Here is a 25,938-nt window from a genome sequence, read left to right on the forward strand (position 1 = left end):
ATAAAGCCCTATGCAATCACCTCACTTTAACAGCCCATTACCTTCCTGACCTCAGACTTCATCTCTTATTTCTCACCCCATGCTCACTCCACTCCAGCTGCTCTGCTGCACCTTGAACATGCTGTACATGCTCCCTTCTAGGGCACTTGCACTGGCATTCTCTCTGCCTAGAAAAGACTTTGTTCAAAATGTGGAAGTCTGAATCTCTTACCTCCTCCACATCTGCCCAGATCTTATCACCTCAATGTGGCCTGCTGTGAAGCCCTTTCTAAAAATTGTACCCTACATACCCACCTCACTCTAAAACTTCCAGTGCCCCTTCCTTGCCTCTGTTTTTCCCATAATACTTGTCATATCCTATTCTATCATTCAATTATATATTATGCTTATCATTTTTATCTGTTTCTTCCAAATGGAATGTAAACTCCATGAGTACAAGAATCATGGCTTGTTTATCTACAGATTTTAATACTTAAAACAGTGCTTGACATATAATAGGCACTTAGTATTTGTTGAATAAATAAATGTATGATCGGCAGGCTCTTCTTCATGGTTTATTTTGTCCAAGACATTATTCAGGATATCTTGCATCCCTGACTCTGATGGTCTAGGTCATTCCCAGTGCAGCCTCTTTCCTTGCAGGGCCCTTGGAACACTGAGCCCCAGCCATGCCTTCTCAATCTTAGATTGCTCAAGCTCCAACCCCCACCAGGCCACTGTGTTCAACAAACTGTGGACACAGTCTCCCAGGGAAGCCCCTCTTGTCCAACTTGAGATAAGAGTGCCCATCTCGCTGTGCCCAAAATGATGGAGGCAGGAGAGATTCATCTTCCAAAGCAATTCTTTCTCTAATTTCCAAGATCACTCTTGACATCTCCCTCTTCATTTAAAGACTAGAGTTGTGGCCAGGTGCTGTGGCTCACACCTGTAATCCTAGCACTTTGGGAGGCCAAGGTGGGTGGATCACCTGTAGCTCAGGAGTTCGAGGCCAGCCTGGCTAACATGGTGAAACCCCATATCTACTAAAAATACAAAAAAAAAAAAATAGCTTTGTGTGGTGGTGGGTGCCTGTAATCCCAGCTACTCGGCAGGCTTAAGCAGGAGAATCACTTGAACCCGGGAGGCAGAGGTTGCAGTGAGCCGAGATGGCACCACTGCACTCCAGCCTGGGCAAGGGAACGAGATTCCATCTCAAAAAAATAAAAAAAAAATAAAAAAGACTAGAGTTATGGTCAGTTAGGAGCAATTAAGGAGTAAACCTCAGACCACACCTTTATAAGTCCCGCAACACTAGCCTTGTATCTCTTTTTAAAATACAAGAGCACTTTTGTCTCTTGACTTGGGGTACCAGTATAAACTGAAACAGAAAGAGTCTTACTTTAACATCTTGTCACATATGGTTCCATAAACAATATAGAAAATTGTTTTGTATGTTTGTAACTTACAGTGAATAGTTTCACAGTGTATGTTACACTCCAGTTTGATTTTTCTCAGTCAGCATTATGTCTTCAAATGCTATTCATATTGATACACAAAGACCTAGGTCATTCGTTTTAATTGTTGTCTAATATTCCATTGTATACCATAATCTACTTATCCAGTACTCTACGTATGGATATTTGAGTTATTTTCAATTTTTTATTATTACCAACTGCAGTGACATCCTTTTACCCATCCCCTTGGGCACCGATCAAGTAACATATTCAGGATATACACGTAGAATTGAATTTGTTGAGTATGCACACTTCCAATTTTAAGAGCTATTGCAAAATTATTCTCCAATTTACACTCCCACAAGCAAATTACTAGAATTCCCTTTTCTTTGAATATTCACATCCCTGCCAACAATGGCTATGATCACAATTCTTAATTTTTACCAAATTTCTGAGTGTAAAATAGCATCTCACTGTTTAAGATTGAATTCTCCTGATTACCAGTAAGGCTGAGCATCATTTTGTATTTTTTAATTGAAATTTTAATTGAGATAATTATAGATTTATATGCAGTTATAAAAAATAATACAGCAAGAGCTCTTGTTCATTTTGCCTGGTTGCTGCATGGTAATAGTTTGCGAAACTATAATATAAAAATCCACATCCAGCATATTGACATTTATGCATCAACCAGTCATACTCAGATTTCTGCAGTTGTACCTATACTCACTCATTTGTGTGTGTGCTAGTTTTTTAAAATTTGATTATTAAAATTTCCTTTCCCAAGTATTGACTGCTTATATCCTTTGATGTTTTTCTTTCAGATTTTTTGTCTTTTTAATTGACATATATATTCTACACGACAATCTATAGTTTGGCTTATATGTCACAAATATGGCATCTCTGTTCTTTCTATTGTCACTTATATTTGAATTTTGTTATTGTGATGTTTTAAAAATTGGAGTAATCAAATTTAATAATTTATTCTGTTTTGAAACAAGCTTTTGCTATCTTGTTCAAGAAATCATTGTTTACTGTGAGATCATAGTGTTCTCTAATATTTTCTTCTAATGCTTTTTAGGGTTTTCTTACATTATGGTTTTAATCTATTGGGAGGTTGTTTTTATGTATGATGTGAGGCATTGATCTAATTTTACTTTTTCTGTATGAAAAACAATTTTTCCTCTGCAGCAATAATTGATTAATTCATCCCATCTGTATTAAGTCATTCTTGCATTGCTATATATATATAAATACCTGAGGACCGGACGCAGTGGCTCACGCCTGTAATCCCAGCACTTTGGGAGGCTGAGGAGGGCTAATCACTTGAGGTCAGGAGTTTGAGACCAGCCTGGCCAGCATGGTGAAACCCCATCTCTACTAAAAAAAAGTACAAAAATTAGCCAGGTGTGGTGGCTGGCGCCTGTAATCCCAGCTATTCGGGAGGCTGAGACAGGAGAATCGCTTGAACCTTGGAGGCGGAGGCAGTGAGCCGAGGTTGTACCACTGCACTCCATCCTAGGTGACAAAGTGAGACTCCACCCACCCTCCTGAGACTGGATAATTTATAAAGAAAAGAGGTTTAATTGGCTTGTGGTTCTGCAGGTTCTACTACAAACCAATTAAATACTGGTATCTGCTCAGCTCCTGGGGAAGCCTCAGGAAACTTCCTATCATAGTGGCAGGCAAAGGCGGAACAAGGCATCTCACATGGTGGGAGCAGGAGCAAGACTGGGGTCAGTGAGGTGCTACACATTTTTAAACGACCAGATATCATGAGAACTCACTTGCTATCATGAGAATAGCACCAAAAGATGGTGCTATACCATTCATGAGAAACACTTCCATGATCCAATCACCTCCCACCAGGCCCCACCTCCAGAACTGGGGATTACAATTCTACATGAGATATGGGCAGGGACACAGATGCAAACCATATCACCATCCCTCACATTTGACACTGACTCGTCTGTTATGCACCTAAAGCCCGTGTACACTTGATGTCATTCCTAGGCTCTAGATTGTGATCCGATAATCTGTTTATCAATCCCTGCACATTGCCACCTTGCCTTTATTACTACTATAGCTTCATAACTAATATGGATATCACATAGTACAGGTCTGTAATCTTTATTCTCCTTTAAGAATAGTTTTAGCTATTGGCTATTCTTGATTATTTTCTGACTTCTTTATGAATTTTTAACGTATTTTTTTAATAATTTTTCTTTATAATTTTTAAAGTATCATGAAAACTCCATTGACTTCTTATTGACACAGAATTAATTTATAGGCTATAAATCTTCTACTGAGTTCTGCTTTTAGCTCATGTTTTGAAATGCAGTACTGTTCTCATTAGTACTGAATAGTTTTAATCTCCAAATTTTTTCCTCCTTAACAATTAAGAGGTTGTTTGTTTGTTTGTTGTTTTTTGTTTGTTTTTTGAGATGGAGTCTTACTCTGTTGCCCAGGCTGGTGCCATCTCAGCTCATTGCAACCTTCGCCCCCCGGGTTCAAGCAATTCTCCTGCCTCAGCCTCCTGAGTAGCTGGGATTACAGGCACACAACACCACACCCAGCTAATTTTTGTATTTTTAGTAGAGAGGGGGTTTCACCATGTTGGCCAGGCTGGTCTCAAACGCCTGACCTCATGATCCGCCCTCTTCAGCCTCCCAAAGTGCTGGGATTACAGGCATGAGCCACCGTGCCTGGCCCAGCAATTAAGGTTTTTAGACATATGCCCCATTGCCCCAAAGATATTACAAGAGTTGTTGTTTTCAATTGTCTTTTTCTTGTAGTTTCTAATTTATTTCACTGTGATTAGATAAGATGGCTCATACGAATAGATCTTTGGAATTTGTTCTGCCTCTTCTCCTGCCCTAGTGTGTGATCAGTTTTTATATGTGTTTAATTAGATCTTTAAAAGAATGCAATCTTGGACTCTTGACTACAAGGTTCCATGCCTACAAGGTTCCATGCCTACATCAAGCTTTTAAGTTATGCTATGCAAATCTACACTTTAACTAGTTTATTTTTTCTACTGGATCTACCAGTTTCTGAGAGAAATATATTAACATCTCTCACTATGATTCTGAATTAGTTTCTCTTTGTGATTCTTTCAAATTTTGTTTTATGTATTTTGAGGTCACTAGGTGTATGGAGGCTCACGATTTATATATCGTCATGGTGGATTGTCAAACTACTCCTTTGCTTTCAAAGATCCACAGATCACAGAAAGCATCTGTTTGTTCACGAATCACATAAGTAACAAAATATTCCAAACTGCAGGTGTTAGTATGTGATATGGTTTGGCTCTGTGTCCCCACCCAAATCTCCCTTTGAATTGTAATAATCCCCACATGTCATGGGAGGACCAAGTGGCAGGTAATTGAAACATGGGGGTGGGTTTTTCCCATGCTGTTCTCATGATGCTGAATAAGTCTCATGAGATCTGATGGTTTTATAAAGGGGAGTTCCCCTGCACATGCTCTCTTGCCTGCCGCCATGTAAGATGCGACTTTGCTCCTCCTTTGTCTTCTGTCATGATTGTGAAGCCTCCCCAACCATGTGGAACTGTGAGTCAATTACACCTCTTTCCTTTTTAAGTTACCAAGTCTCAGTTATGTCTTTATTAGCAGCATGAGAACAGACTAATACAGTATGCAAATAAACTACTCACTTGAGCTATGCTGCATAGTACTGTATGCTCCAAGTTGAGTAGCAATAGAAATGTATTTATTTTTCCTGTACACAAATACAGTATAGAAAGAAGATAACTATATTTTAGATCTTTATCATAAAAATCATTAGAGTTCCAAACTTATTTTTTATTGCTTAGCTTAAACATTATTCATTCAATATCAATCATTCTACTGAAAAAAAAAATGCCAAAGAATACAGTTAATTTAAAGGAAAATATTGTCTCCCACTATCCCCAGCCCACTTTGATCTCATTAGACCCCTCACTGGCCTCCAAATGCCCAGAGCTTCTTGAAGGGTTTGCTTCTTCCTGTATCCAGGTCTTCCTCTATACCTGTATATCATCTGGCAAGACCTGGCTCAAGACCCATTGGTGCCTCAGTATTATCTATGGGAAAGAACCCTGACATCAACTAGTCTTGGAATAAAATTCAACTTCAACACCTAATAGCTATATGACTGTAGAGAGGTAAAGAAATACGGCTAGGTTCTTTCTATGTCTTGGTTTTTACACAGATAAAATGAGGATAAAACTTGCCCCAGAAACTTAATTGAATGATTACATTTTCAAAAAAGGAATAGGATACTCCTAGAACTTAGTTATTTCCTCTTTCTTTTCCTTCTTTCAATCTGTTGCCTGGAGAATGTAGTGTACTGTGATTCTTTTCATCTCTGATCTCATATTAACTAGACCACAAAGTCTAGTCCACAATTGGTTTCCATTTTTTCAAATAAGTGAGTTTTGTTTCTCTAGCTGGACTGAGAAAGCTCCATGAAGACAAGGAATATTTCCTGTGTCTTTCTATCTCCTACAGAGCTTAGAACAATATTCAGTGCATAGTAAGAGACTTGGAAAATAGTTGCTTGTTGATAGAAGAAATAAAATAAAACCTGCCTGATTAATCTTTCTTCTTTTATTTAACTTTTGGTGGAGATTATAAATAACAGAGGAAACCACCAAAATAACAGCAAAGAAAGGAGCCTGGAATATTAGACCCTTTCCCGTAGTCAGATTCCTGTACCCAAGTCTTACTAACAAGGAAAGCAATAAATAGGGGAAATATATGCCCATAGCTTCTGATATCGAGTTTTCTAGGAAAAAAGTCAAATTTCTTATTTACTGCTTGACCTTGCAGATAAAAATTTGAATGATTTCTAATGATTTCCTTTCTTTGGAAGGTTCCTATTGTAACAGGTACAGGTTTTCGAAGTGTAAAAAGGCATTGCAAGCAGGTATCTATGTTTAGCTGTGAACCTCTCTGAATCATCTTTCTATCCATAGAGATTTGCAGAGGTCATGGAACTAAGGGACGCTTCCAGAGGATGTTTGCAAATGAATAATTGAGTGAATAAATTAGTTAGGCACAATTATAAGCCAGAAACCAGAGTTTACACCCATGCAGATTGGGATGTCTCCTTTCAGAGTTGCCTAGTCTAGGAATACACAACTGAGGTAGGCAGTGGCCTAGCCCCAGGGGAGCTCCAGTAGAGAAAGGAGCTGCTCTAAGGTGCTTAACCTCTATAACAGAGCAACCTGGTTCCTGCAACAGCTATAGCTGGGGCTGCTTTTGATGCTGAGCTAGGCCAGGTTTGGCCTGTGGCAAAAATGTGAGCAGCAAGAAATTATGTTGTTAGTATTCTACCACCTTCCCTTTTATGGTTCTTTGCCCTTTCTCCACTTCCTGCCTCAGGTTTCCAGCAACTAAGCCACACACCCATCTAAGAATCAGCATTCCATCTGTCCCCTCCAAAAGAAAAGAGAGTGGGCAATGTTAGTACGTTAAAGGTAATGAAATAAGATAAGAGGTAGGGAAAGGGGTAGAAGAGAACAGGGAAGAAGAAATGTCACCAACATCTATTTTATCTGGAAAAATGTAGGAGATATTGTGCTGGGCATTTTTAATACCTGATCTCATTTAAATCTCATTTAATTCCCCCAATAACACCATGGACCCAGTATCATTATGCCCAGAGAAGTTAAGTAAGTTGCAGAAGTCCATATATTTAGGAACAAAACACAAACCTCAAAATCATGTGTTAAATTCCAAAGTCAAAGTATCTCCATCACATATGACAAGTAAATAGTTCGATTAATTTTCCAAATGATATTAGAGAACTGACGGATACTAGCTTAAAATACAGAGTGGCCATAAGATCTGGCAGCACAGATAAATCATTTCTTACAGATTGAACCTACTTGATTACTTCTTCTGGGGTATGCTAATGATGCAGGTTTCTTCACTGAAAATCAGAGACACAAATAAGGCAATATGTCACATACACATGTATGGGGAATGATGAAATACTGCATCAATGAAATGCATTACTTGCAATTCTGCACAGCACATTGAGCTATGTATTTTTACCAAGGGACAACACAATGAGTGTTATCATGTAATATCATTGAATATATCATGTCTTTTTGATATCAATTATCCATTTATCTTATAAAATTACCTGTGTTTCCAGACTTCATGGCTATCTTGTATAATCCGGGAATCAAGAGGTAATAATACCTGGAGCTCAAAGGAATAATTGAATGATTTTCAAGCGATATGAGAGGGAAGTAGGAGAGATATTTTGGGGATAGCAAGAACTCCTAAAATCACAGTACATAAGTGACCTGTTCTCCTCCATTTAGTTCTGGGCCACTTTTCACCTTGTGCTACTGAAATGGTCTGACTATATTGCCATGTCGTGCTGAATCTCCAAACTTCTCTATAGGAAAAGGAAATTAGAAATCAGTGAGTCCCTGGCTGAGCACAGTTGTTCATGCCTGTAATCCCAGTACTTTGAGAGGCCAAGGCAGGTCAATCACCTGAGGTCAGGAGTTCGAGACCAGCCTGGGCAACATGGTGAAATCCCATCTCTACTAAAAATACAAAACTTAGCCGGGCATGGTGGCGCATGCCTGTGGTCCCAGCTACTTGGGAGGCTGCAGCAGGAGAATCACTTGAACTCAGGAGTTGGAGGTGCAGTAAGCTGAGATTGCGCCACTGCACTCCAGCCTGGGTGACAGAGTGAGACTCTGTCTCAAAAAAAGAAAAATAAAAAAGAAAAGATATCAGTGAGTTCCTTGTCCAAAGTCCCAAAATCCAAGCTCATCAGAGAATAATCAGCCCTGTACTCTTGTTATTGGCCACTGTGGGATTACCTGAGGTACTGTACTTGGATCACACACCCCTCTCTCTGCCACCACTCCTCCAGCTTAATATTATATGAAATAGAAAATGGCAAAGACTGGCGAAAATGGGAACGAAGGTTTGTTCCTCTTTTCTTAATTAAGCTGTGGTCCTTAGCACAAGTCTATAACATCAATCTTGTCGAATCTCAATAAATGCTTACAACTCATCACTACTAAGAATCTAATTAGACATTTATTGCTTATGTAATTCTGAATTAATGACATAGCAGCAAGATTTATATCTCACATATCTGTTACACCTCAGCACTCTCCATTTTAATAATCAATTGATATTTCATTAACATTAACTATCCTATTAAAACTAAATTAAATGCTATTCTGATTTGATTTTATTAAATAAATGCTGGCAACACTAATGAGGTGCAGGCCACTTAAATCATGACAGGACCGCCAAATTTGCACCCCTCTGTTAAGTGAAGTAATTTCACAGTGAAAAAAATGAGCAGATGTGTTTCTCAAGCTGACAATTTCATAAATACTTCAAATGAAGTCATGATGGATTTTCAACCAACATCTCAAAAGACTAAGAGAAACTCTCAGAATATGCTTCATTTTGAATAAGGCTGTGCTAAAGATGCCTTAAAGAAAAAAATACTTCATCCTCATCTCATGTTGTAAGGTCACTAATCTGAGAAGAGCAAGATAGTGTTGCTTCATGAAAGAATTTCAGTATTCTGGCAAAAATACTTCTGAAACAAACTAAACTGGACTTCCTCAAACAGTTGAGTGTTTTACTTTTAGTGCAGTACCAGGTTTTGTTTCACCAAGGGAATGGAACTTAATAAATAAATTACTCAATAACTATTTTTTATTTAACAACTGAGTACCTGCCATGTCCCAAGCTAAATAGAATATGATTCTATCTCATAGGGACAAATGTTCTGAAGCATCTTCCACTTGCTATGATGGGTTATATGAGAAACTCAAAGCATGAGGGGTGGGCTGTGCCCTCAGGAAGTCTGCAGTCTTGTTAGGGAGGACCTGGAGCTCATCCATCAGGAGTCTGAACCCACTTCTGGTGAGTAAAGTCACCAAGTAGCCCAAGTTTCTTGTAAAGTTCCTGGCGTGTAAAACATGCTTAATAAATATTTGTTGAATGAATGAAAGCTTCTCTGGCACAATTAACTTGCGATTCTCTTGATCCAAGTCCTCATCCAGAATCACATCATTCGAAGTTCATTATTCCACAATCGCAGACTCCTAGTCATAAAAGCCAAAAGGAAAGTTAGTAGAGTTGCAGTGGTATCTAGGTGCCAGCAACAATAGTCAAAAAAAGAAGTGGTTTCAACCATGGGTCCTGGCAAACAATTGTACTGGCAACTCTTCACTTATGTGCTGCCAAACTATGATAGACACGAGGAGCGTCTTCTACAACTGAGAAGTCACACCATTCCAGCAATGTCTGTAATTGAGATCATGTGCTGAGTGGGCAGTTCAGGTAAGGAATTATACATCCTGATTTGAATAGAACAGTCTCTGTTTTTTTCCATTTCCCGAAGTAATTATTAATAGCACCAACTCTCAAGAGTGTCCTGGTTCAGATGATAAGTTATATAATCACCAGGAGTACAAGATAAAGCCTGATGAGCCAGAGGTATGGGGCAAGATTTCTACTTAAGAAAGTAGTTTGCACACACCACTTTTTATCTTCCTACCTTTGTCAGCTATGTTCGTCTTTTCATATGGTTAGTGTTTTTAGTGCTCCAATTCTACAGTATAACTGTAGTTGTCTTCTGTGCTTTTTCTATATGTTGACTCTAAAATTAAGAGTAATTATGACAGATTATGTTCCTAATTATAAAATGTTCTGGTTTTCTTCTATGTGGGAGGAATATGGATATGTCTTTGAACAACAAAGTTCTACTAAAATTCAGCCTCATGGCAAGGATCAAATCAAGGAGTTTCTGCAGGCCATTTATTGGAACTTTTCAACTTAGTAAGACAGCATTCAGTAAATCCCTTTAACTGGACAGAATGACTCAGGGAGAAGAGATTAAGGGTGTTGGTCTCCTTGGAAAGTCTGATAGATGCAAGGTACTAGAAATTAAACATGTCTAGAGAGGCATATTTCAAAACAGAATAGAAATTCTTTGACAAGAATCAAGTAGATATGAAATTAAGTTTTTTAAAGCATTGTACTACCAATAGAACTACTAGCCTAAATTTTAAAACATTGTTTAAGACTTAAAAAACGACACTTGTGGTGGGGCATGGTGGCTCACGCTTGTAAGCCCAGCACTTTGGGAGGCCGAGGCAGGCAGATCACGAGGTCAGGAGACCATTCTGGCTAACATGGTGAAACCCCGTCTCTACTAAAAATACAAAAATTAGCCGGGTGTAGTGGCAGGTGCCTGTAGTCCCAGCTACATGGGAGGCTGAGGCAGGAGAATGGCATGAACCCGGGAGTCGGAGCTTGCAGTGAGCGGAGATAGTGCCACTGCACTCCAGCCTGGGTGACAGAGCGAGACTCCGTCTCAAAAAAACAAACAACAAACAAAAAAATGACACTTGCTTCTTCCCCATCCTTCCTGCTTGAGCTGAAGCAGGAGGAGAAAGTTCTCTAGACCCCAAGGAGATCATGTTCTATAATTCTTTCTTGAGATGTAGCCAAAGACAATAATGTAAAAGTAAGACTTCCCATAGGATAGAGCAAAGGGCTAAAGGGAGAAAATGTCTGGGAGCTATGCCCAGGGAATAGAACCATGTCCTAATCAAGGAATCCTTCCCTCTCTGAGATAATATCCTCCTAGGGGGATTTCAGAATCAGCAGAGACTGGTGACAGTCGTGAGTCCCCTTTCACCTTTCCAAATGGGCATGTTTATTATGGTCATTGTCCCTGTGCCATCACTGTATATTGGGTATGTGAGAGGCAGATGGCTTCTCCTTTTCTTTCTGAAGCTTTGGATCAAGAAAAGCTGTATCCATACCTGATACAGAGACTATCTCCTATCACCTGAAGATACTGACTGGCCTTTTCCTTAGCAGTAAAGGTGAAGTCCAAATTACTGTTTAGGACTTCTGGTTGTCTTTCTTGGAGAAGGGGTGAGTGTGTTCAGCTTGTGGGAAAAGGAGGATGTGAATAGCTGAATACCAGAAAGGTGGACTGTGAGAGTTTGTATTACCTTTCACCAAATATTTTTGTTTCTATCTCTGTGGTGCCACCTGTTGTAAGATTATAAACACCACCCCACATTGAATTCAAGAGTAGCCATGTGATGTGCCTTGGCCAATGAAATGTGGGTGAAAGTGATGTTTGCTATTCCTGGACAGAAGTGTTGAGAGACATGGGTCACCATGTCTCTTTTCTCTGCCATGAGACTGAGACTGACAACATTCAAGTGAAAGCCTGGGCCCCAAATTAGGATAACATACATCTGGGCTTCAGCTGACTTGTAATGGGCATTTAGTGTGAGGAAGAAATCAGCTTTTGATGTTGGAAGCCACTAAGACTTGAGGTCATATGCAGCATAACCTAGTTCATTCTGATAGTCACAGCAATAAATGGTGCTAATAATATTAGGATAATGTAAATATTATTCACCATAATGCCAAGTAATGTGCCTGGACCTATAAAGAAGGAGATATAATCCCACATATCTAAAGGATGAAGCACTAAACACTCAGTGACGCAAAATCTTGATACATTTGTTTGCTTCATCGTTGAACTGATTTTCTTATCTAGCGTTTAGTTTTTCCTGGACTTTCTAGTTGCCTTTCTTTTTTTCCTCTAGAAAAGTTTAGGATTATTGTTTTATCTTTAGTGTTCCAAAATTTCATCAGGATACCTCTAAGATGTCAGTCTCTTTTCATTTATTTAAGTTAGTGTTCTCTTTCTCCACTGCTTCATCTCAAAACCTACCCAGCCACATTCATTATTTAGCTTTCCCCACCTCATATACCCACTTGAAATTTTCTTAGAATTATATTCAGTCCTTTCTCTTCCATTAGATTATGGGCCACTGTGCAGGGACTGAGTCTGGCTCCACTTTTTAATCCCCCCCATGCCAGGCATGGTATCTGGCACAGAAAATGAACTCAGTAACAAGATGCTGAATTTTTTACTTCCTGTATGCTTCCTGGTGACAAAAGTAATTAATCACAATATAGTAAACCTAATTTTAAGATACAACTATTTTTTCTCTCAGTAATATATGAAGGACATTGCCCACTAATAAGACAGAACAGGAAACATGAATGGGTTCCAGTGTACAAATGCCCTAACAGCATGAAACATTAAAATGGTATTTTTGTGCTTTCTGAAATTCAAACAGTGACGAGAGACAGCATTCATGACATAGAATAAGGCTGCTTCAATTATAAAAACAATTCAGATCAAGCTCTTAGAACAGTTTGATGTCTAATTTGCTTCCTTAACCATTTGACTTATGCATTTCACTTTTTTCTCTAGAACTTCTATGGAAGAAGAATTAGAGAAGCCTATATTGAAGCTTCTAACACAAGATCTTAGTCTTAACAGCTTCTTTGGCATCAGGTGGCAGAACAATCTTTTCCTCTAGCTGTAACCTTAAATATGACCTTAGTTAGGACGTCATGTAGTGAGCAATACATGTACAGTAAATTTCAGAGCTACATGAAAGTTTCTCATCCCTCCAAAATATCTAATTGTTGGCTGCTATCCCAATTGAAGCTTTCACTTCCTTAACTTAGAACTTTAAAAATAACTTTTTTTAATACCTGGGAGGAAAGATCAGTTAGAATCCCAACTGTGGCACACCTTTCCTCCCAAATCAGGCTCTATAGAAACTCTATCAAACTTAGGTGGTTCTGAGGAACAGTTTGAAAACCACTGCAAAGCTCAAGTCTATATAACCCTAGAGATACTTGCATAAAAATAACTAAATTATTCGGAAGTCCTTTTCTAAGAGAAGATTTTTCTCCTGCATGAGGAAAAAGCACAGTAGGTGTAGGTCCCTGGGCCATAGAAATCCTTCCCCACCCCACCCCTCCCCACAAAAAAATAGACATAGAACAGGAAAACCCAAGGTTTTTTAATATGTCTCTAATAACTTATCAGACAGTAAACCTTGACCTTGGCTCCCTCCACAGTATCCTAACACCCCTCATATGCAGGAGATTCAATAAGATCCATCTGTGTTTTAAGAGGGTCTTCATAAATACAAATCAAATTGAAGTTTTAGGCAGCCAAGAGTCTGCTAACTTTCTAGAAAATTCCAATCCAGCCCCCACACTACCCAGCTGCCTGCACCTGATTGGCTTTTTAGATAATTGATCACAGCTGGTGGCTTAATTGGGCCTGTCTCAGAAAAACCAGCTTCTTCTCGAAACAAGGTTTCATCCCGCCATGGTGCCCTTGGGGCCAGTGAACTCACTGGGAGGAAATGTGACTCCCACTTTTCCATTTGAAGAACGTGGGGCATTTCCTAGATGGGGCTCTATGCCAGGGATCTGGGCGCAGCTTGGTGAGCTTGAGAAAAGAGTGCAAGCTCCCTCTCTTCTACCCTGACCTGAGAGAGCCTTGTAGTCTCTCAAAGTTTTGTAATTTGCTTTCAAGGTAGCATGAGATGGTATGGTTTTCTTTAATTCCAGTTCATAGTGAACAGTCACAATTATACAGTATCTTTAAATGTCTTTTTAATTTAATTTTATTTTCTTTTATTTAGAGACAGGGTCTCCCTGTGTTGCCCAATGCAGTGTTCATTTATAGGCACAATCATGGTGCACTTCAGCCTTGAACTCCTGGGCTCAAACAATCCTCCCACCAGAGCACCCGAGTAGATGGGACTATATGTACATGCCACTGCAGACTTTAAAGTGTCTTTCTATTGTATTTGAGTCATCCCAATTACAAGGCTTCTGTTCCCCATTTCCATTTGATAGACCACTTGTCCATTGTGAGGAATTAAGTGATGATGACAAACTTGTAACCCTCCATTGTTGAAATAGGGGAAAGGAGCTGGCCGTGGCCTGAAGAAAGGCCACGTCTTGCCAGAGTGGCCATGAGAACTTCATAAGGGACAAGAGAGCAGGCTGGGGAGTTCCAACTGTGCCAAGATGCATTCTTGTCAGGACATAGCCCAAGAGGCATTGTCCAAAAGGAAACCGCTTACTTGATGATCATAAAGTAAAGAAGTAGAGTTGGAAATTGAGACAGTTAATGGAAAAGTTGGTCAAATTGATAGGACAAGATCCAGATAAATTAAGCATGTCAGAAACATACAATCAGAGACAAGACCAGGTGAACTGGAGCTACTCCACTGTGAACTCCAGAAGGCCCCATTCTCCTTGATGGTTAGTTATGTCAACTTAGGAGAAAACGTTTAGTTTTGGACTTCTTTGTGATTCCTATAGGATGGGCAAATAAAGACTGCCATCAAGAAGGTGAATATGCATGTCTGAAGCTCAGAAGAGATCTGAGGTGGACAATGAGATTGGAGAATCATTGGCTTATTGGCAGTAGTTGAGACCATGAACACTGTTGAGATTACCTAGGAAATGTGAACAGCTGGGTAAAGAAGATTGAATGGTGGTTTCCTTAGAGGAACTGGAGAGAAAAATAGGCTCTCACAAAAACAGTCTCTCTCTCTCTCTCATTCTTTCAAACACACACACACATGAAATGGCAAAGAGTATTACTTTCCATGACAATTTATCTGAGGCCAGAGGTACACATTAAGGCAAAACAAAACAAAAATAATTTACCAGAATAAACAAGTAAGAAAACTTAAATTTCAGCAACTCCATCCGGAAATCAAAAGGCAAACTAAGTGTGGTGGAGACACCTGTTGCTGACCTACTGCTGTTTTTCTAGGCTAGGAGAATCCTGATTTTGTGTGCCCTGCTCTGGATGGCCATATCTTTCATGGAAGGTGGCCCCAGCCATGATCATGGGGTTCTTATTGCACATCCAATAATTGGTTAAGCATGGACATGTGGTCTAATTCTAGCCAATGAAACATGAGAAAACTTCTGGCAATTTCTGGGAACACTCTACTTGTTCTTTCAAAGGGACTGGTGGTGGTGGGGATACTCCCTTTTCTAACTCCCTCTCTCAATGTTAATATGTCTATGTGTGACTCCTGGAACAGTGACAGACATTCTTGACCCTGAGGAGAGAAGACTGAGGACAAAAGCCAACATGCTGGGGTGCCCATCCCTCAAACTTTGGTGTTCTAAAGAAAGAAAGAACCTTCATCCTTGGTGCTGTCAACCAGCCACTGAATTACCGACCCTGATACCAACCTCTGGAGTTCTTGTTAGAGTAAATAATGAACATCTTTATTATTTGAGCTCCTCTTTGTTTGGTTTTCTTCAACTTGCTGCCAGAAAAGCATTCTAATTGATACACTAACAAACCCCCAGTGGGACAATGTATAGGTGATTAGTAACACATCTAACACAGCATTTACTATGTGCCAGGCATGGTTCTAAGAGTTTTAGCCCACTTAATCCTTATAACAACTATAAGAAGAAGACACTATTTGTTTTCTTCATTTCCCAGATGAAGAACTTCATTACAGAGAGGTGGAAGTACTTGTTCAATGTCACGTAACTAACTAATAGTAGAACTAGTATTACAAACACAGGCAGTCTGGCCACCAAATCGAAACTCATAACCAGGATACTAGGTGCCTCTCAGATTAACAAACAGGAGCTAGGTTACTCCTATTCAAAGTCAATTACTAGGGAACTTTAAGAACAGCAAAGGAGAAGTCAGATCAACAAAGTTTTTACTTCCTGTTTGATGACTTTCTTTCCACTTAATCTCCCCAACTTTGCCCAGGTTCCTTACTGTCTCCTTGCTCTACCCCCAAGCTCTACCCCTTGCTCTACCCCCACTCGACCCACAAAGGTGTAAATGACTAAATAACAGGAGTGTTTGGATTTTACCAGGAATTGGAGCCTTAAACCTAGCTTGAATTTTATGCATCCATCTGCCTGAATCCACCCAGAAAACAGTTCTGTAAAGTCACATTTATGGAGAGCTGAGATTACACAGAATGAATGAATGGTCCCTTTCCCCAAGGGGCGTATGGCCAATGAAACGAAATAAAAACCTAAACTGGAGATGATCATGAAACTAAGAATATAAGATACAGGTCACAGAGGTTGCCTCTTGGAAGGGAGCTTGGAGGGGTGGGGTAGAGTGCACTAGGCAACCAGCTGAGGAGACTCCGTTTTCACCCTAAGTCTGTTTTTGTGCTATTCTATACTTGGAATTTTCCCCGTATCCATATTACACATTCATCAACAATTAGGAAAGACTAAAGTTCAAAAAGTGTGATAAATCTTTTCTAGAACTGTAGGCAGAATGCTTTGAGAGTACAAAAAATTTAAAATAGGCAAGGAAAGTATATTAGTTTGCTAGGGCTTCCATCATCACAAAGCACCATACACCAAATGGCTTAAACAACAGAAATGTATTGTCTCACAGTTCTTGAGTCTAGAAGTCTAAGATTAAGGTGTCCACAGAGCCATGGTCACTCTAAAAGCACTAGGGAAGGCTCGGTCACGGGCCCCTCTCCTCACTTTGCAATCATCAGGTGTTCCTTGGCTTGTATATAATGACATCTCTTCACATTATCTTCCCTATATGTGTTGCCTGTGTTCAAATTTCCCCCTTTTTAAGAACACCTGTGACATTGGGTTAAGGTCTACTCCAATGACCTCATTTTAAATGGATTACCTCTGTAAAGATGCCATCTGCATACTCAGGTTTAGGACCTTGACATAGGAATTGGGAGTGGGTCACAATTCAACTGATTACAGAAAGATATTGGAACGCTTTCTGGAGATTTATTCCATCGACACAGTATTGACAGGAGGCCATTGTGAGGCTTCTTCTCTTAGAACAACAAATTTTCTCAGGCATTTGTGATAAGCAGCCCCTTGACATTTTAACACAGTGGGATGACACCACATGGACTCAGCTTGAAGGGCACCACTTGGAAAACGGTAAATGTAATCTATAACAGGTGCATGTTAAATCAGGGAGCCCGATAGCTAAGTAGCAGGCTGTGTATTGTGCTGTGCACCCCAGCTCTGGCTCACTTCTCCCATGTAACTACACCATCAGAAAAGGCAGATTGTTGAAGCTTGAACACTTACAGGCAATCTCCATTCTTATGCTACTGATAATTGCATTTGTGGAAACATAAGGAGTCCCTGATGGCTGATTCAACATGTAACCATTTTTAGAATTTTACTTTATAACCAAATAGTGTATCCTGCTGAATAGAGTGCTGCCTCTTGCGGACAAGGTAATTTAAAAATCATGTTCAAGTTATGTTTACAATAAAAATTCAAAATAATGTTTTCTTTCTAGATGACGTTATGAGTGTGACTTGTAGGCTGGAATGTTAAAAAAAATGCGGGAAATTAGAGAACAATCATGCAGATTTTTTTGTACATCCATGCCAAGAATATAAGCAATGGTGGGTATACGGTATAGGTAGCAGGATTTTGCAATAGTAAGCCATATAATCATAAATTAATATGAATATCAACAATTTAAAATTTTTAAAATAGCAGTTACTATGACATACTGCCCTTCGCTATTCCAAGTATGGATGACAGAAAATATAAGAAATACAAGTCAATCAATCAGGAAGTCCCTCAGTTTTTGTTTTCAATAGATTGACCCGTTTCATAAGAATTAAGTAAATGATGCCATTTCAAATCATTATGGGAAAGAGAGAATACCTTTTTTTTTTTTTTTTTTTTTGGAGACAGAGTCTTGCTCTGTCACCCAGGCAGGAATGCAGTGGCACAATCTCGGCTCACTGCAAGCTCCGCCTCCCGGGTTCACACCATTCTTCTTCCTCAGCCTCCTGAGTAGCTGGGACTACAGGTGCCTACCATCACACCTGGCCAATTTTTTGTATTTTTAGTAGAGACAGGGTTTCACCATGTTAGCCAGGATGATGTCGATCTCCTGACCTCGTGATCCGCCCGCCTCGGCCTCCCAAAGTGCTGGGCTTACAGGAGTGAGCCACCGCGCCCGGCCTAGATTACCTATTTGATCCTTACTTCAAACTGTAAATTAAATACCAGACATATTTACCAGAGGTTTTAAACATTTTTAAGTAAAAAAAAAAATGCATGAACAATCCAAGTTTATGAAGGAAACTGATGAAGGTATATAAGAGGTTAAAACTCTTCCATGTTAATGAAATTATAAAAATTAAAAGCCAAAGAATGAACCAGGAAAAAATTTTTTGCAACACATTAAAAAACAGTAGATTAAAAGGATGAACACTCCAACAGGAAAAAATAATCAAAATAAATGAAAGGCAACACACACACACAAGCTAATTTTACTAATAAGTATATATTGATATTTTTAAAGTTTGACTGCAACACTGATCAAGAAAATACAAAATGAAATACATTTTTATACACAATAAGTATCTAAACATAGCAAACCCCAGCACTGTCATAGCATGGAAAGTATGTATAAACTGCTAACAACCTTTCTGTGGGTCAATTTGGCAATCAAAAGTTATTATATCTGAGATTTGTATCTAACCTAAATTTATCCAGAAAGAAAGCATCAAGGACATAGGCTGTAGCAGATGTTGTCAGTGTCCCTCCTTATCCTGTGTATGCATGCAATGTAGTTTCCAACTGCCAGCACTGGCAACTTCTGCCTGGGATCCTTTCTGGATAAGGAAGTGTGCTAAATCACAAATTAGGCTGGCTGGAAGTCAAAGGGTTAACAGCCCTGGAAGCAGTCCTCAACCAATGATAGAAGTTAAGGATTCCTCGCCCTCAGTGGGGACAACTGTGAGTTCAGAACAGACTCCCAGGGGTGATAATGAAATGGGGCCTCAGTTGCCCATGGTGGTGGCTTGCTCATTAACAAATCCTCCAAGGACTTTCTTCCTTTCTCTTTCTTATTACCTTACTGATGTTTCCTGGATCACTCCCAAATAAGCTACTCAAATCCTTCTATCTAGGTCAGTATTCAGGAGAAACTAACCAAAGTTATAGGCAAACATTTATCTAAAAGGATGCTCATCACACTGTTATTTATACTACTAGAAATTGGAACTATCATATATTAATAATAGCAATAGTTTCATCAATATTATGATACAATATATACACATTAAAAGACAATAGAAGAATATTTAATGTTTTGAGAAGGCAAGTGGTATTACATAGTGGTTAAGAGACAGGTTTTGAAATGTGATATCATTTCCAGTTCTGGCTTCACCAGTTGCTATCTCTATGATTTCAGACAGTTAATTAACCTCACTAAGTGTCAGTTTCCTCACATGTAAAATGAGGGTGACAATAGTATCACACAGGGTTACTGTAAATATTAAGTGAGATAGTTTCTATAAAGTGCTTAGCCTAGTTCCTGGCACACAGTAATAGTATTTATCATCACCATTATTATTAATATTATATAATAAAGTACAAGTTTACAAAACAATATGTTGTATCATTTTAACACACACACACACATACGTGTATAATGAGACTTCAAAAAGTTCACAGAAAAAGGGAATTAAAAGATAAATAAAAAATATAAACTTTATTTCTCAATACAAGCTCCATCAAATTCAAGGCATTTTTGTAAGTCATGGTATCAGCCATTCAGTCCATCGCTAAAAAACTGAGGGTATTTAACTGTGTCAGTGCAGTCTTTTTTTACATTACTAACTGAAGTAAAATGGGTGCCCTTTACAGATTTTTTTAAGATTATTAAAGAAAAACAATTCAGAAGAAGCCAAATCAGGACTGTAAGGTGAATATGTTGTGATTTCTCATCAAAATTCTCACAAAATTGCCCTTGTTTGATGAGAGGAATGAGTAGAAACATTGTCATGGTGGAGAGGGACTCTGGTGAAGCTTTCCTAGACGTTTTTCTGCTAAAACCTTGTTTGACTAAAGTGCTCAAAACAGTCTATAATAGGCAGATGTTATCATTCTTTGGCTCTCCTAAAAGTCAACAGCAAAATACCTTGAGCATCCCACAAAACTGTTGCCATGAACTCTGCTCTTGACTGGTCCACTTTTGCTGTGAAGGGGTCACTTCCACCTCTCGGTAGCCATTGCTTTGATTGTGCTTTGTCTTCAGAATCATACTGGTAAGGCTATGTTTCATCTTCTTTTATAATTCTTCAAAGAAGTGTTTCAGGATCTTGATCCCACTTGCTTACAATTCCCATTGAAAGGTCTGCCCTTTCTACAGTTGATCTGGGCACAGTGGTTTTGGCACCCATTCAGTGGAAAATATTCTCAAATTTAATTTTTCAGCCAGAATTGTGTAAGCTGAACTGAGATGTCTATGGTGTTGGCTATTGTTTCTGCTGTTAATCATCAGTCCTCTTCAATTAGGGCACAAACAAGATAAATTTTTTCCTCACAAATTGATGTGGATGGTCTGCCGCTGAAGGCTTCATCTTCAACATCATCTCATCCTTCTTAAAATAAGTTATCCATTTGTAAACTGCTAATCTGGGGGGCATTGACCCCATAAACTTTTCATAAAGCATCAGTGATTTCACTATTCTTCAACCCCAGCTTCACCCTAAATTTGATGTTTGTTCTTGTTTCAATTTTAGCAGAATTCATGTTGCTCTGATAGGGGCTCTTTACAAACTTATGTCTAAGCTTTCTTAGTGCCTCAAACTAGATCCTGTTTCAGCCATGTTATAACAAGTAGTATGAGTTTATTTTGGTGCAAAAAATTGAAATTCATGCATAGTTTTTTCATAATATGCATTTTCCATGAACATTTTGATGTCCCTTCATATATATTCATAATACATACATACATATATAAATTCTCACACATGTATATTTATGGAAGTATAGAAACATAGGAAATATATGCAAAGTTATTATAGTATATGACTGTATACTAAGGTGGTGGATATTTTTTCTTTGTCCTTTTTCATATTTTCCTAATTTTTAGAATTATTACTTTTGTAGTCATATGACAAAAGCTATTTTTAATGAATTTTATAAATAGTCTTAAAGCGACTCATAAAGGTACATTACCTGAATTTCTTCACATAAAAACGTGCAATTTTTGGCCCAGGGCTAGCCAATTCTTGTTGATGAAGTCGGGGAAAATATCACTATTTAGCAAAATTCATCTTTTTGAGAATAATGGTTATATTCTGTTCCTGAGCTTATATTGTTGATGATGGGTCTCAGTGTGAATTAAATAGAACGTTTTGTCACAGAGCCATGCAAATGCAAACACTGCCCAAAGATTGAGCAGCTGAGTGCCACAGTTACAATAGATACTTGATCATTCAGGAACTTTCCTTATTTAAGCATCAAAAGCAAGCAAAGAGGCTTGAAGCATGATTCATAGCATCCGAATGAGTGAATTGCCTCTGAAAGGGTGACTTCATTGTTTCAGACAGTTCTGCACTTCTTCAGAGTTTCGGATTCCATTAAGTCCAGGCCAGGTCACAATGGAATATAAGTCCAACTTGGATTTGTCATCATCCTTCAACCCAAATGTGTAGTATGAATATCATATACCGTACACTCTTGAACAAATGAGCAATGCTCTCATTCAATGTGCTCAGATGAATACGTGTCTGCCAAAAAAGACAATCTTGCATCTCTGAGGGGTCTAACAGATTGTTTCTCTCAAGATACTCATTAATTCCCAGAAGTCTTTGATCTGAATTTGATAAAGACCTCCAACAACTTTCTGCTACTCAGCCCTCTAACTGGATAAAATAATCTAATCTTCACAGCCAGTTTTCACTTCTTCCAAATTATCTATAAACTGTCAAAGATCAAGGGTATTGGAACAAAAAAAAAATCTACAATTTTGACCACTTTTAGCATTGAATCATGCAGTGAACTTATTTGAAAGCCTTACAGTATGAATTCTGACAAATCACACAACAAAAGAAGAAAACACCTAATATCTCTTTGGATGTTTTAAAAAATTAAAAATTTAACATTTTATTCCAGTTGCCTTGCCTATGGCAAATGAAATCTGCCCTTTTTTCAGGTTGAAGGCAAATTTCTTAGGTTATTTTACTTGCAAATGGTTAATGTATGCTGAATTTTGGTAGGAAATGTTTTTCTCATTAATGGTCTCAGCCAGACAAAACTCCATCTCTATAAAAAATACAAAAATTAGCCAGGTGTGGTGGCATGCACCTGTGGCCCCAGCTACTCAGGGGGCTGAGACAAGAGAATCACTTGAACCTGGAAGGTCAAAGTTATAGTGAGCCATGATCATACTACTATACTCCAGCCTGGGCAACAGAGTGAGACCCTGTCCCAAAAAATAAAAACAGTCTCAGCCAGGTCAGACTCTTATAAGGTTAGCATTTCAGGTAACCTGTTGAATGCTCTGGTTAGGCAAAAGTTTTAGCAAATGTTGGTGATTAAGAAAAAAAAAACTATAGTATATACTGAGTGCAATACAAAGGCTAGAGCTATAGACAAAGAAGCAGAAGCTAGAGACCTTGCGCCGAATGCACCATTGTCACAGAATGCTTAGGGTGTCATTTCACCAGCCAGAAACCTCTATGGCCAGCAGTGCCTCTGCTTGGGTTTTGCTTACTCCTGCTGGGCTTGTCTCACCCACACAGCCCAGCAGGCTGTGCTCGGCCCGTGCTACCGGCCCAGATCCCACACTTGCTAAGGACAAGCCAGGCACAGAGTGGCAGGGGGTGTGTGAATGCATGAGCAGGGGCAGGGTCTCGCTGCTGTGCACAGCCAGGCACACCAGCTGCTGCAGCAGAGTGGGCAGCTCCAGGTGCCAGCACAGGCACTGGCTTCATGTGAGGCTGCATGCCCCAAGTGACTGCCACTGCAGGCACCAGGGTCTGGACGGACAAGGGGAATGCAGTGGCACCTGAAAGCTTGGAGATGCCAGGAACTACAGAACCCCAAAGAGGGTGTTACAGTGTGTCACAGCTCAGGCTCGGGAAGCCCCAAGGTCTGGGCTTCCAGAAGGGCTTCAACTCTTCTCTCCTTCTTGTTGCCCACAGTGCAGTGAATGGGGGTGTGCACAGAGTGGTGGATATGTTTCAGCCTATTTGTGTTACAGCTGTGTTAGTCCCACTGCCCCACTCAGACCCACAGCTCTTGGACTGGCCTGTCCCCACTGCTGCTTCCCATCCCATGGGGCGGCTTCTGGGTGCAAATGAAGCATGGGAGGGCTGTAGTGTTACAACAGCTCTGGCTCATGGAATCCTGGGGTCTGGGCCCCAAGAAGGGTTGCAATGCTTCACTTCCACAGTCTGGGAGTGTGTCACTGTCTGCAGCACAGTGAGCCAGCCAGGAACGTGTTACAGCTCCTTTCACTCCCATCGTTCAGTGGGTCCCAAGTTCTTGTCCCACATCCAGGAAGAATGAGGTTATGTGGATAACTGGAGGGTGAGCCAGGCAGAGAGGAGCTTTATTGAGCTGCAGAACAGCTCTCAGGAGACCCAAAGTGGGTAGCCTATATCCACAGGCAGGTTGTCCCAGTGAGTGTCTGAGTCTGGCTGAGTCTGGGGTTTTTATGGGCTCAAAATGGAGGAAGTGCATGCTGATTGGTCCATGGGAAGCCATGGGTGGGCCTGGAAAAAACACCATGAGTTCTCACTCTGGGTCATGGACTCCACCTGGAACTGGCAGCCCAGCCTCCAGAGCATTCCTGGCTTGAAGGTGGGTTTTCACTAGGGACACACCGCTTCCCACCTAGGAACCTGTCTGCCCCCCACCACCATCAACGTGCCATCCACAGTGCCCAGGCTGTCCACACCAAAGGGCACCTGCAGGCCTGCACCAAGTCACCCTCAGTACCCTGGCCTCCCTCTCACACTTGTCAGTGCCCAAAGTCTGGAGGAAGCCAAGGCAGTTGGAGAGGGGACTGGTGTGTCAGCGCTGCTCCAAGCATGTGCAACCTGACCAGGTTGCGACAGCACCCAGGCTTAGCTACAACTTTGCTCTGCACTGAAGTGGGCTCCGGGAGCAGGACAAGGCCAGGGAACAGGAGCAGGCACTTCCAAGCCTGCAGGGGTAGGGGGCTTCCTGGGATCCTGAGAGCAAAGGGATGCCTGGGTCCGGAGCTGTAGCTGGGTGGCTGGGCAGCTGCATCTGCACCCGGGAGCACAGGCTCCCATCCCACCAACTTGATAGGGTGCAGGGCTCCTGTTGGCACCACCTGCTTCCGGTCCCTGCCGGTGCTGCAGAGTGCACAGCCCTGGCTGCGCCTCCCTCACTATAGCTGTCATCCTTGTAGTGGCCACTCCAGATGGGCCACCGCCACCATCACCATCACCATCACCATCACATAGATTATGTGACCCTGACAATTAACAATTTCTCTTATGACTTCGACTATTGTGTCCCTAACATGAGGATCCATAAAGTGATAATCCTCCTATACCCCCAGCTCTAAAATTATTATTCTTTGCCAGGAAATAAAAAATCTGGAGTTTGTGGAAGAAAATGGGGAAAGGAATACATCTGTCAAACCCCAGTGAAAGAAAGGAGGAATAAAGCTAAAATGGATCGATGTGACTGCTTCTATGTGCAGATTCTGTTAGAGGCATTGCCTCACAATCCTTACACCAACCTCAACAGACAGAGCAACCATCCGTTCATTCAACAACTATTTACTGAACATCTGCTATGAGTAAGGCTGTGTACAAGGAGCTTGGGATACCACAGTAAGCAAAAGAAACACTCCTTGCCCCTCTGGATCTTAAATTCCAACAATGGAGACAAATTACAGAGAAAATGATTTAGTTACAATCCTCTTACGTGTTGTGAAGAAATAGGATGGGGTGTTTTGAGAGGAAGACCATGCAGTGGGGGCTAACATATATGGGAGATCATAGCAGGAAAGTTTTTGGAGAAAAGTCATATTTACAATGAGCTAGTAAGCATGAATAAGAATTAGCAAGGCAGGAAGAATGAATTGCATAGGAACTTGACACAGAAAAGAATATGGTGAGTCCCAAAGTCATTATAATGCTCACCCTACAGGTGAGGCTTACACATATATTTATCTCTTAAGTTATTTACTTATCCAGGCTCTCATTGCTCAAGACTGGGTTGTGAGGCTCAATATTAGGCCTATTGGAGTTGAAAGACTTTTGTTTTTTTATTGATAATATCTACCTGGCTCCATTTTGATGACTACACCTACATCCCGCTGGTGTCAGTGTTTTAAAGTGATCCCAAAATGCACAGTTTGAGTCTCTCATCCGTTGGAGGGGTGACCTGTTAGTTGGTAGTAGATCATTGGATGCAACCTTGAAAAAGCTACCCAGAGTTGAGCAAGTCCTTCTACTAGAAATCCCACAGCAGGAAGGGCTAGAGAAGAGCTAGAAAAGGGGCTTTCTCTTCTTTATTCCTAGAAAGATGGATTGAGCAAGTGTTCCTACATTTTGCAAAGCCCAAAGGGATACTGGGCATTATGTTTACACTGTGGAAAATATCACCATTATGATTTATTTACCATCTTTAAAGTTTCTAGTTACTGTGTAACAACACTTCTAACCAACTCTAAAGGCACTGCGTTGATTATAGTTATTATTAAGCTGAAAGTTAAGAAATTGCTCACAAGAAATCTGCATCCTGTCATGTACCAAAGCCACACATATTTGTCCCGGCTCTTTTTCTGAGTGCAGATAAAC

At 40.1% G+C, this 25,938-nt stretch overlaps 1 protein-coding gene across 1 annotated transcript in view; it reads right to left on the minus strand.

Moving 5' to 3' along the window:
- The window catches only part of ZNF365 (zinc finger protein 365), a 289,598-nt gene that overhangs the window by 174,238 nt on the left and 89,422 nt on the right, over window positions 1-25,938 (minus strand). The gene's annotated exons all lie outside the window — the stretch shown is intronic.

This window comes from Gorilla gorilla, chromosome 8 (assembly GCF_029281585.2).
Source record: "Gorilla gorilla gorilla isolate KB3781 chromosome 8, NHGRI_mGorGor1-v2.1_pri, whole genome shotgun sequence".
NCBI classification, from domain to species: Eukaryota; Metazoa; Chordata; class Mammalia; order Primates; family Hominidae; genus Gorilla; species Gorilla gorilla.